An 11339-nucleotide genomic window follows, 5' to 3' on the forward strand; every position below is an offset into this window, starting at 1 on the left:
TCAGGAACTGTCCCTTCATAGCAGCCTGAATTTGAGTGGATTAGGGTGTAAATAATTTATTCTCCAGGGCATTGTTATGAACAATAGAGCTTTTAACCAGCAGTTAGTGGAGTTTCATAGGTTAGTGTGGTCAGGTAACTAGACAAACACTGCCTAAGTCCTGCTAAAACCTTGTTATCCCAAAGTGGCTGGGCATGTCCAAGGATGAATCCCTGAGGAAAAACATCAGAGGCTTTACCCTGTGTCTGTTTAGGGGATAGAGGAGGAAGAGAAGGGAATGGACAACACTAAAATAATCCAGTTAGTCTTTAAACAAGTAAACAAGCTAACAACAATGACAAGCACTGAAAGAGGGGAGAGATGAAGCCAGTACCCAAAGTTGCTGCAATATCTAAAATGTTCATTTTCCAAAAAAGATGAGACATGCAAAATAAGCAGGAAATTATGGCCTAGATACCAGAAGAATAGCAGGCAATAAAGCCACCTGCAGGAGAGACCAGATGTGAGAAAAGAAGACATTATAAATATGTTCAAAGAAACAAAGAAAACCATGATTTTAGAAGTAAAGCATGATGACAGTGTCACATCACATAGAGAACATTAATAAAGAGACAGAAATTATTAAAAATAACCAAATGGGAATTTTGGAACTGAAAGGAGCAATAACTGAAATTTAAAAATTCACTAGATAGAATCAATAATACACTTAAATGGGCAGAAAGTAAAAGTACTTAAGAATAGATCAATAGAAATTATGCAATCCAAGAACAGAGTGAAAAAAGAATGAAGAAAAAATGAGCAAAGTCTCAGAGAAATGTGGGACACTAATGTATACCAACAGACATTTAAAGGCAGCACCAGAAGAACAGAGAAGTAAAGGAGCAGAAAAATATTTGAAAAATTAGTGGCTAAAAAATTCCCATTTCCTAAAAAATTTAAATCTACATATCCAGGAAGTTCAACAAACTGCAAGTAGGATAAACTCAAAAAGACCCATGAATAGACACATAGTAAAAATGCCAAAGAAAATCTTGAAGGCAGCAAGAGGAAAATGACATCTTGCTTAAGGAAACTCCTATAAGATTAACAGTTGACTTATCATCAGAAACAATAGAGGGCTGAAGGCAATAGGATAACCTATTCTCAGCCCTCAAATCTTAAAAGTTCTTAATCAAGAATCATATATCCAGCAAAATTATCATTTAAAAATGAAGATGAAATAAAAAGACATTTGGAAAACAAAATCTGAAGGAATCTGCTGCCAGTAGACCTACCTTACAAGACATACTAAAGTTAGTTCTTCAGGCTGAAAGCAAGTGACCCAAGACAGTAATTTGAATACACACACACACAAAACAAAGAACACTGATAAAGGTAATTATGCAATTATAAAGGAGTATAATTGCCTATTTCTTATCCTTTCTTATCTTGTTTAAAAATCATAAAGCAGTATACATTTAATTGTATTTGTGGGCATATAACATACAGAAATGTAATATATTTTCCAATAGCAGAGCAAAGAGGTTGGTGAGAACAAACCAACATTGGGTTAAGAATTGACTCCAGATGTTTCACTTGAATCCAAAGGAACAAATGCATAGAACCTGAAATGGAAAGAAGGCTAATATGAGAAAAATTATACATATAACATAAAAATTGTGTTCTACACTGGAAACTGACACAACACTGGAAACTGACTATAACTCAATTAAAAAAAAGAAAAAAGTTATACGTATAAACTTGTTCTCTTTTCTCCTCTCAGCTTCTTTAAAAGACATAAAATTACATAAATGAATAATAATTATAATGATGTATTGTTGGGCTTATAACATGCATAGAGATAATACCTATGACAAGAATACCACAGTAAGAAAGAAAAGAGAGTAGAGCTATATGGGAATGCTGTTTCTACATTCTCTGAAATTGCTGGTGTAATTGTGAAACTGTTTTTGATAAGACATATATGGTAAGGCCTAAAGCAATCACTAAGTAAATAACTAAAAATATATAGCAAGAAAATCATTAAAGAAGTTAAAAAGTAATATTAGAAAATATTCAATTAATGAAAAAGAAAACAGTAATGACAAAAAAAAAAAAGACTTGAGGTGTAGAGAAAATAATAACTTAAATGAGAAATGTAAATCCTATTGTTTTGCTTAGTTTTGTTTTTATGAACTCTGGATACAAGTCCCTTATCAGATATATTATTTGTGAATATTTTCTACCATTTTGTGGGTTCTCTTTTCATTTTCTTAACATTACTTTTTCAATTAATGCTATGTCTCTCTCTCTTTTTTTTTTTTTACTTAAAATGAATCAAAGCAAACGCAACATGTGTACAAATCTATAGATAAAGCTGCTCTGGAAAAAAACGCATAAATACATGGCAAAGAAATGAGACTTGGCATTTTAATGCTGATCATGCCATCCTCAGTGCCATAACACCAAATCTGTGCTTGCAACACAGTAAACTATGTGTATCTGCTATACCCTACTTCTCAAATCCAGGACTTATGAACTCAAATCAGAATTTGCCATCAAAAACTCAAACTTGAATTCCTGTACTAGGAATGTCTCCAGTAGAGAGCAGTAATGCTTTTTGAATATTCGGTGTAAGTAGCTTTAATTGAGATAAGGCCTAGGAAGGAGTTACAACCATTTCCCATTCCCATATATCTGGGTACACAAGACATAGGCATTTATTCCATATCCATTAACAGTTTACAGAGCACCCACTGTCCCCAGGCACCACATTAGGCCTTGGGAACCTGAGGAGGAAAAGATACACTCTTACCCTCAAGGAATTTGGCCTAGTGAAGAAGACTGTCTCAATCCCCTAATAACATCTCCTTGCATCAATCAAGGAAAGCATTTACTAATCATGCACTTTCCTATCACAAACTACATACATATATGTAGAAAAGCACATGGACTGTAAGCATTTGCAAACAGTAGGTTCAGGAGGGCCTTAGAGAAAATCTAGTCAAAATCTCTCATTTTATACCTGGAAACGTTAAACCCAGAGTGGATAAGTGACTTACCCACAATCACGACAAGAGCTAAGATTAATAAGGCACTTCCTATACGCCTAGAACTGCTCTAACAGTATTGTTTATTTAATCCTCACCACAACTCATTTTTGAAATACAAAACTAAGGCACAGAGAAATTAATTAACAACAAAAATCAAACAGCTCACAAGGGCAAAGTCAGGATTTGATCTAAGTAGTCTTGCTCCAGAATCCATACTTTTAGTCACCATGCTATATTTAAGTAGCTATGTCTAAAGGCAGTCATGATTTTCTGACTCATGTTTTTACATTGTCTTGTTATTTTATACTGTCAGGGTTTCCAGCATCTCTAGAACCCATTGGTCAAAAATTATCAAAGAAATCTCAAGATATTATGGTACTTCAAAGTCACAAGATCCTCGATTTGGGGAAAATGGCTCAATTCAACATGGATGTATATGTTACCAGAAGGTGAAGATGAAGACATGCACAGACATGAGAAATATAATAAGTAATCTTGTAATAAGTATTCTTTTATCTTACTTTGACAAATGTTGCCACTTGTGTCTCATTTCCTTGTCTTCCTGAATCACTTCCATGTACTCCTTCTCACTTCCAAATCCCAGTCTTTAAGTGTGTTGATTCTTCAATCAAATAAGAACATGTTAATGTAGACAGAGCTAGGGATTAAATCTTGAGAGGACCCTGCACTATACAAGATAGAGAAGATGTGCATTTCAGAAGCCTCAGACTTCATTTCACCCATTCATTTATTAACTAACAAATATTTATTGGGTGCCTGCCATATGCACAACAATGCACTGGGTTCTGGGGATGAGCTAGTCTATGTGATGGATGTGACCTTTACCCTCCTGAGGTCCACAGTCTTACAGCATTCCTCCAGAGTAAGTTAGGGATCCATAGTTAAGCACTTGTCAATTCTCAACCTGTTGGGCCTCTGAATGATGCCTGAGCTACAGGAGGATGAACAGAATGACTCAGCAAGACTGGGGACTGCTAAGAGATGCTGTCACTCTCAGGTGTGCAGACTACAGAGGAGAGAGCATGTTATTTTGAAATGACAGTAATACACTGTTTGAGTGATATGCATGAACTATAAAATAGTTTATAAATAGAAATTATTTGCATTATGATTATGTTTTGTCAGAATGCACACATCTTTTTTTGTGTGTTTGTGTCCTTGAGGACCCTGAAGAACCAAATTTTGTATCTGATTATTGAATTGGTTAAGTAAATTAAGCAAATCCAGGCATTTTATTTGATAATCAAGTTCACTCAAAAATGAAGGTAAAATTATAAAATTTACACCCACTTACATATTTGTTTCATCCTTTAGTATGCTTCCCCCCTCATTTTTACTTGTAATCAATCTGTCTGTAACTCCCCCAGTTACACAGAGGCCTTTACCAGACACCAAAAGCTGTTCTGCTCACAAAAACAACAGGCTTCCTTAAGCCTTAAGTTTTTTTTTTTTTTTAATTTGCCCTTTAGGTCTCAATTTCTCTGAGAAATCTGGGAAGTCCTCTCCACTTTAGCCCACTCTTTCATCTACCAATGTAAGACCCAACTACTTTTGCCCTTCAATTTTGTAATGAGATAAAGGATGCCTGAGTTATTATCATACTGCACTTTTTCATAAGGTGACCTGGTTACATTCAACTATTATAAAGCATATTTGAGTCATAGGCTCTGAAACATGTCAATATCCTGTACTAGGAGATTTTAATCAGCCCTGAATTTTCTCATATATCCAGCTACATATTTGCCTCTATTTTTTTTAAAACTCTAAGTTTCTTGAGGGCACATGTTTATTTGTTTTTATATCCTCCAAAAACAATTTGGTGGAGAGACTGAATTGGAGATAAAGAAGTTAGCAGAGATAAATTAGTAGAATAAGTGGATAATTGGAAGGTGTGCCTGCATTTGGATACATAGGATTCAGGAGACAAAGACAAAGAGAACTGTGGTGTGGGGACACACTGGGGTTTGGTTAGTTAGTCCCCACTGATTTATCATGTCCAGCCTAACGGTCCCTGGAGGAATTCTTGGAGACTTGTGGACCCCAGGAGGGCAAAGGCCACATCCATCAAATGGGCCAATGTATCCTCAGAAACCAGTCCAGTGTTTTGCACACAGTAGGCATAGAATAAACATTTGTTGGATGATAAATGAGTGGTAAGATGAAACGAAGTCTGAGATATCTGGAACATGAAATACTCCTATCTTCTTTTCTGATATAGTCCAGGATAGTTACTTTAAACACATAGAAAACAGAAACTCCTGCCTAGACTGTTAGTGGCTTGCCCCAGATCTCACTGCCAGAAGAGCCACCAGCAGAAGCCAAGATACCAATTCTCATACACTTTCTGACTCATATCTCTTTTCCTCTATTTCTAAAATGTTCTGAATCTTGTTCTTTTACAATTTATATTGATTCTTAAAAATTCTTAACAAACTATATATATGTGTGTATATATACATACATACACACACACACACACATACATGTGCATACATATTATGTCCTAGTCTTAGAGAATCAGTTAAGGTTAGAATTGAATTTCAGTATTAAATGTGTATTACAATTAACAGATAGCCTAATATTAGGCCAAGAAACACATATGCACAAATACATACTCACACAGTCATTGAGGAAAAAAAGATGGGAGGGGCATGGAATCAAGGTCTAGCTGGTATTAGACCTGGGTTACTTCAAATCAAATAAATGAAAAAGTTGACTATGAGGAACCTCAGAAACCAGCTGCTTTCACAGTATCAGGAAAACTTTTGCCCAGATTTCAACATGGTCCAGGGAACACAGATTGAATTCTTACAGGGATCCCAGCAAGCACTGTCTCAGTCACTAGCAGAACCCATCAGGGCATTTTTTATATCACTTCACAGGAGCTAAGGAGCACTAACTCTGCTTTAATTCTAAGCTTTCAGCCTGGCTTCACTTGCAAATATTTTCTTAGAAGTCTTCATTTTATGGATGGGAAAGAGACAATAGTCAATAACTGTCTGGCTCCTGTGTGGCAGATTCCAATATGGGACCCAGATGACAGTACATATTCTTTAAATGGGATGCATGGGAAACTTTCAAAGAAATATTTGGACATCTTCCAAGAAGACAGATTAGCTGGAGATGGCGGGCATCCTGCTGCAGGAAATCGTGTTTTTCCCTTGAAGAAGAGCCTGGAAGATCACCTTCCTAACACTTGTCATAAAAGGAAGGGATGTCATATAGTTAAGGCAGAGGGTCAATCAGCACAGTGGGCTGAGAACACAGAGTAATTGGTCGTGAATATTTAAGACTGGGACCATGATAAGGGATCAGCTCACACAGAAGTGCACAGCTGGCCTTGCACAATTACAGTTTCTAGTCAAGCTACCTTATTCCAAAAACACTTGCAATGTCGACCTCATCCTGTCCTTGGACTTCTCACCACTGAGCTCATTCTCAGGGGTCATTCTCAGAATTTCTCCCAGGCCCGAGGAGAGCTCACGTTAAAACTCTGCAACCAGGAGATTGAAAAGGTCAGGAAAACATGGTGAAGTCTTTGATCAAAAATAAATAAAAATTCTTCATCAATGATAATATGCTCAATCATACACAGCTGAACCAGCAGGATGACTTTCTGAGAATGCAAAGCCGTAAATGCCTTCTCACTTTTGTTCTTTTCTTCTGACCTGATGTCTCAGTAGGACTAACAAACTTGAACCCTGGTGTTGAGAAAATATTGCAAAGTAGTATTTCAATTGAGCACTGTAAAGCTAGCCAAACTTTCCCAGACCCATGTTCCTATGCTCCTCCTTCAACCCTGCGTGGCCCACCAACCTCTCCTCCCCTTTCAGGTGCTGCATGCTTACCCTGTAGATTACATACTTCTGAGAAAAGGAATAATGATTCCTGTTTACCTTCGTATTCTGCCTCACCTCTCCAGAACTCCAGTGCTTTCTTTTATACACTGTAGAATTTCAATGTTTTAATTAATTTAAAGAAATAGAGAATTTTCCATTATCAGAAATAATTTTATAATACAGAATTGGAAAATAACTGTTAATACTGGATAATATTCTGTCTTCCATTAATCATAAAAATTTTCTCATGACACAGAGAAATCTGAACTCTTATCAAGGCAGCCACATGGAGCAGAGATGATGATACTCAGAGTCTCTCTTTTTTAAAATTTTTTTTTTTTATTTTTTGGTTTGGTTTGGGTTTTATTGTTTTGTTTTGTTTTTCAGGGAATCAACTCAGAAAGGCCCTGCCAAACCTAGGAGTGAGTTGATTGCTCCATGTAGGTCATGCAGTTCAATAACACAATTTGTAGTGATCCTTTCATTTCTGTTATTTGTGACTCTGCTTGTGCCATTGGGCAGAGGAACCAGCCACATTGCTGCTCACAGTCATCTCCTCTATCATATGAATGTGAGAAGCCTACCACTAGATATTGCCCCAAACCAATGGGATGCTGTAGAAAACAGAGTATTTCTATGTCTTTTTCTTCTGGATTTTCTCAGGTTACCAGAAAGAGATTGACTGAGCCCTGAGGGTGGATTGGTCATTTTAAGACAATATTTGGGGCAGATAAGGCAAACATATAGAATTTAGGTCTTTCTAAATTTTACTTCACTTTCATGAGTCTCTTTCTGATTATTATCACCTGCACTGATCCATCTCTTCATGTAAGTAGTACTTGGTTGTTTTCTATGTGTTCACCTAAGTTCTGAGCTGCTTGAGGTCAGAAACCAATATTGATGCTTTTTTGATATTGTGCTTGATATCTAGCATACTGATGGGCACAGAATGAGTGCTTAATAATTATGATGAGACTTCTAAACACAATTTTACACTTTGACAAATTTGGCTGTGGAAATAGTGACTGAGTCTTTTAGAATTTTCTATGAACAGAATAATAAATATATATAGGAAATTTATAAAATATAGATGGGAAATAAAATACAGCAGCATCTTTCAGAGACACAGCTTCTCTTTCCTTTCTCTTTCCAGATCCATGCAGGTGACAGATATTTCTCTGTCCACCTCTGATGGAGACTACATTCTTTACTGTCCAGTAGCATATTCCCTTTGATTGTCTCTTAGGTATGCAGAATTGCGAGCATATTCGAACTTTCCTTCTTTCCTTCTGTCAAATTCTTGTCAGCAGTTTTACACACACACACACTCTTACCCCACCACCAATCTTTTGCAGATTATAAGCAGGAGTTCTTCAGGCGTCTGCCTAAGAGTGTGGATTTTGCAGACTGGTGGGCCTGGGTTTGAACTTTACATGATCACTTTGGATAAGTTTCTGGATTAGTTAAAATTAGCTGCCAGTTACAGAGACTGCAAAGAACAGTGTCATAAACAAAGTGATGTTTGTTTCTCTTTCACATTAAAAAAATTTCTAGAGAGACAATCCAGAACTGGTATTATGATTTCACAAATCCCCTGAGGCTTAGGCTGGTTCCACCTTTTAGGTTTGCTAAACATCAGATGAGGCCCTCAATCTCATGGCCCTAGATGGAGCTTTATCCATCACATGCAATGTAGAAAGGAGGAAGGAAGGAAAGGAAGGAGACAGAGGAAGGCAAGCATCTATGGTCTCTTAAGGAAATTTCCCAGAGGCTGTCATACACTTCCTGTTACATTTCATTGGCCAGAATTTAGTATTGTGACCTCACTAACCTGGAATAGAGACTGGGGAATGTTGTCCTTATTCCAGACAATACTCAGCTGAAATGTGGGCGGTTCACATCCTTAGAAAGAAAGGGGGAAAGGAGCATCGGAGTAGCCAAATACCAGTTATTCTATACCACTTTTTTCTTGACTGTTATTACCCATCTCACAGGAGTCTTAGGATTAAAATAAATGTTACTATGAAAGCATCTAATACAGTATATAGCATAAAACAAGCTTTCGGTTAATGTTAGTTAATATCCCTCCTTATTCCTTTTTTGTGAATTTTCTCATTTCCCTTATACCCCATCATTGGCATCCAAATTCTATTTTAAATACTTGCCCCAGTTGATGGTACTAAGCTGTAGTCTTGTACCTTTTCATAAGAGGGAGCAACAAATACATTATTATTCAATGTCAGCATTTATTTTTTAGCTTAAAGTTTGGCTTAGATTTAAGACATAGCTCTTGGAATCAAATAGTCCTAGATGTGAATCCTGGCTCTGCCTCTTAGTCAGTGTCTAACCCCAGCCTCTTGCTCCCTCCATTTCTTCATCTGTGACCTGGGGTAAGATTCAGATATGAGGATTAAATGAAAATAATAGACAGAGAGCGCCTGACAAAGTAAGTGGTAGTTTTTCTTATCTTTTTAAATTTGGCCTAATCTGGGTGAACCTTCTTGAAAATGAACTCTTATTCCATTAAAAAAAAAAAGTTTTAAAATTGGTCATCGCCATACATATCCAAATGAGTGTTGTTAAATTGTTAGTCAAACCTTTTGATAATTGTCTCCAAAATCAGTTTAAACCCAAATAGCAGCAAAGTCTTTCTTGTATTTTTTTAAAGAAAAAAACAGCATAGCTGAGCCTTAACCTTATTTAGCCTTGATTTGAATGATTTTTGGCAGATCCACTCTTAGAAGCAGAAACATTTCCACCAATGAGTATATTCCATAGCATCTTTCCCCCAGTGGCTAGTTGTTAAGCCCCTACTGTGTCCCAGAAGCTATGCTAGTTTCTGGGGACATATTGGTAAGCAGAAATGCACATGGTCCCTGCTGCTGTGGAAGTCGCAGTTACTGAGGGAGACAGGTGAATCAATCACTGAAAATAAATGAAAAATTGCCATTATTAAAGTTGTTAGGAAGGAGACATACCGGTGCTGTGAAAGTATGTGCGAACATCTTATGATCCAAGGTTGAATGGTGATTTTAGGAACAAAAAATTGACCAGTCAGTTGAAGTAAAGAGATGTTAAGAGCATATGGTTTGAAATGAGCTCAGACACAAGGTGAGCCTGCCCTTGGCATGGACCAAAACATGCCACAGTCTCCAGCACCACTCCAAAGAATGCATTTCATGGTTTGGGGCTGTCTTTAAAATAAGTGCCCGTGATATATAACTTCTCAATGTGATACTCTGAAAGGGGCTACATAACTTAGGAATAATCTAATTATTTCATAATTTATTCATGCTATATTGATAAATATTAAATTCACATATTTTTTTTGATACACCAAGCAGAGATATCTGAGAAAATTGGCTGTAAAGTAGGATCTTTTCAGAGAGGGTCAGAGTGTTGATCTGCATTACCTGTAGTGAGAATTTGAATTTGAAGCCATTTGGCTGAATGGGGTGGCATAAGAAACACTGTTGGCAGAAGGATAGGTAGCCCACAAAGTAGCAGTGGAGGATGACCACAGGATGAGAGGTGTGAGCAGTGTGTTCCAGAGAGCAGGCAGGACTGTGCTTGGGATGGCCCATCTCAGAGCCAGCAGGCAGCGCCAATGTCCCATCTCTCCAAGGCATTCCAGGTTCACATAGACAAGAACCCAGCTTGGCACCTTGGCAGTGGGGGACCATTTCTCCTTGTCCTGTCCAGCTGAGCTAACGGGGCATCCTTTGGGGAAAATGTTGCCTCTCTGGTCTCTTTTAGGGGTTTGGAAGTTGGCTGGGAGGCTCTGTTCCCATGTAACATGTTAGGGCATGACTGAGCCTCGGGGGAAGAGCTGCCTGCCATTGGACTGTAGGTGGTTTCTTGTTCTGAGCTGATAAATTTAAGATGAATTCCATTCATCTAAAGATTTTTAAGTTCATCTCTGTAGGCAAACCTAAATGAGTTTTAGTTAAATGAGGTACCAAAATAGGCAACTGAGCAAGGGCTTGTCTTCCAAAAGCATTTGTGAGTCATGATGCAGTTTCTAGAGGCATAGTGTTGTGCACGGTGGGCAGGTTCCCAGCCCTCCCCAAGAGTATTTGTACTAGGTATTTACCCTAAGGCGTCACAAGCCTTTCACTTTCACCTTCCCAGGAATGCCATTGGAACTAGGAATTTCCCCAGCTCTTCAATTGCTCTGTAATTGGAATTCCTCCCTCAGGGTGCAGCAAACTTCTTTCGACCTCAGGGACTTCTCAATTGCTGTTCTCTGCCTAGAAAATTCTTCCCCTAAGAATCTGAATGACTGCTTCCTTCTCAATGGAAGGTCAGCTCCAGTGTGACCTCAGGGATACTTTCCCTAATATCTAGATAAAGTACCACTGCCTGCTACCATCATAGTCCTTCAGACCTGGGTTCATTGCTTGCTGACTTGTTCATATTCTGTTCCCCCCAACACAAACACAAGAAT

At 37.7% G+C, this 11339-nt stretch overlaps 1 long non-coding RNA gene across 2 annotated transcripts; it reads right to left on the reverse strand.

Moving 5' to 3' along the window:
* Positions 1-1510: 1510 nt before the first annotated feature.
* On the reverse strand, positions 1511-6867 carry LOC141576722 (uncharacterized). Of its 2 annotated transcripts, XR_012505129.1 has the most exons (4): positions 6645-6867; positions 6424-6546; positions 3554-3654; positions 1511-1604 (listed from the first exon to the last, which is right to left on the reverse strand). It is a non-coding gene; the product is annotated as an uncharacterized LOC141576722 (long non-coding RNA). The 2 variants fall into 2 exon arrangements; XR_012505128.1 differs by having other exon boundaries at positions 6424-6867.
* Between the last annotated feature and the right edge of the window lie 4472 nt (positions 6868-11339).

Source organism: Camelus bactrianus, unplaced genomic scaffold (assembly GCF_048773025.1).
Source record: "Camelus bactrianus isolate YW-2024 breed Bactrian camel unplaced genomic scaffold, ASM4877302v1 HiC_scaffold_26, whole genome shotgun sequence".
Classification (NCBI taxonomy): domain Eukaryota; kingdom Metazoa; phylum Chordata; class Mammalia; order Artiodactyla; family Camelidae; genus Camelus; species Camelus bactrianus.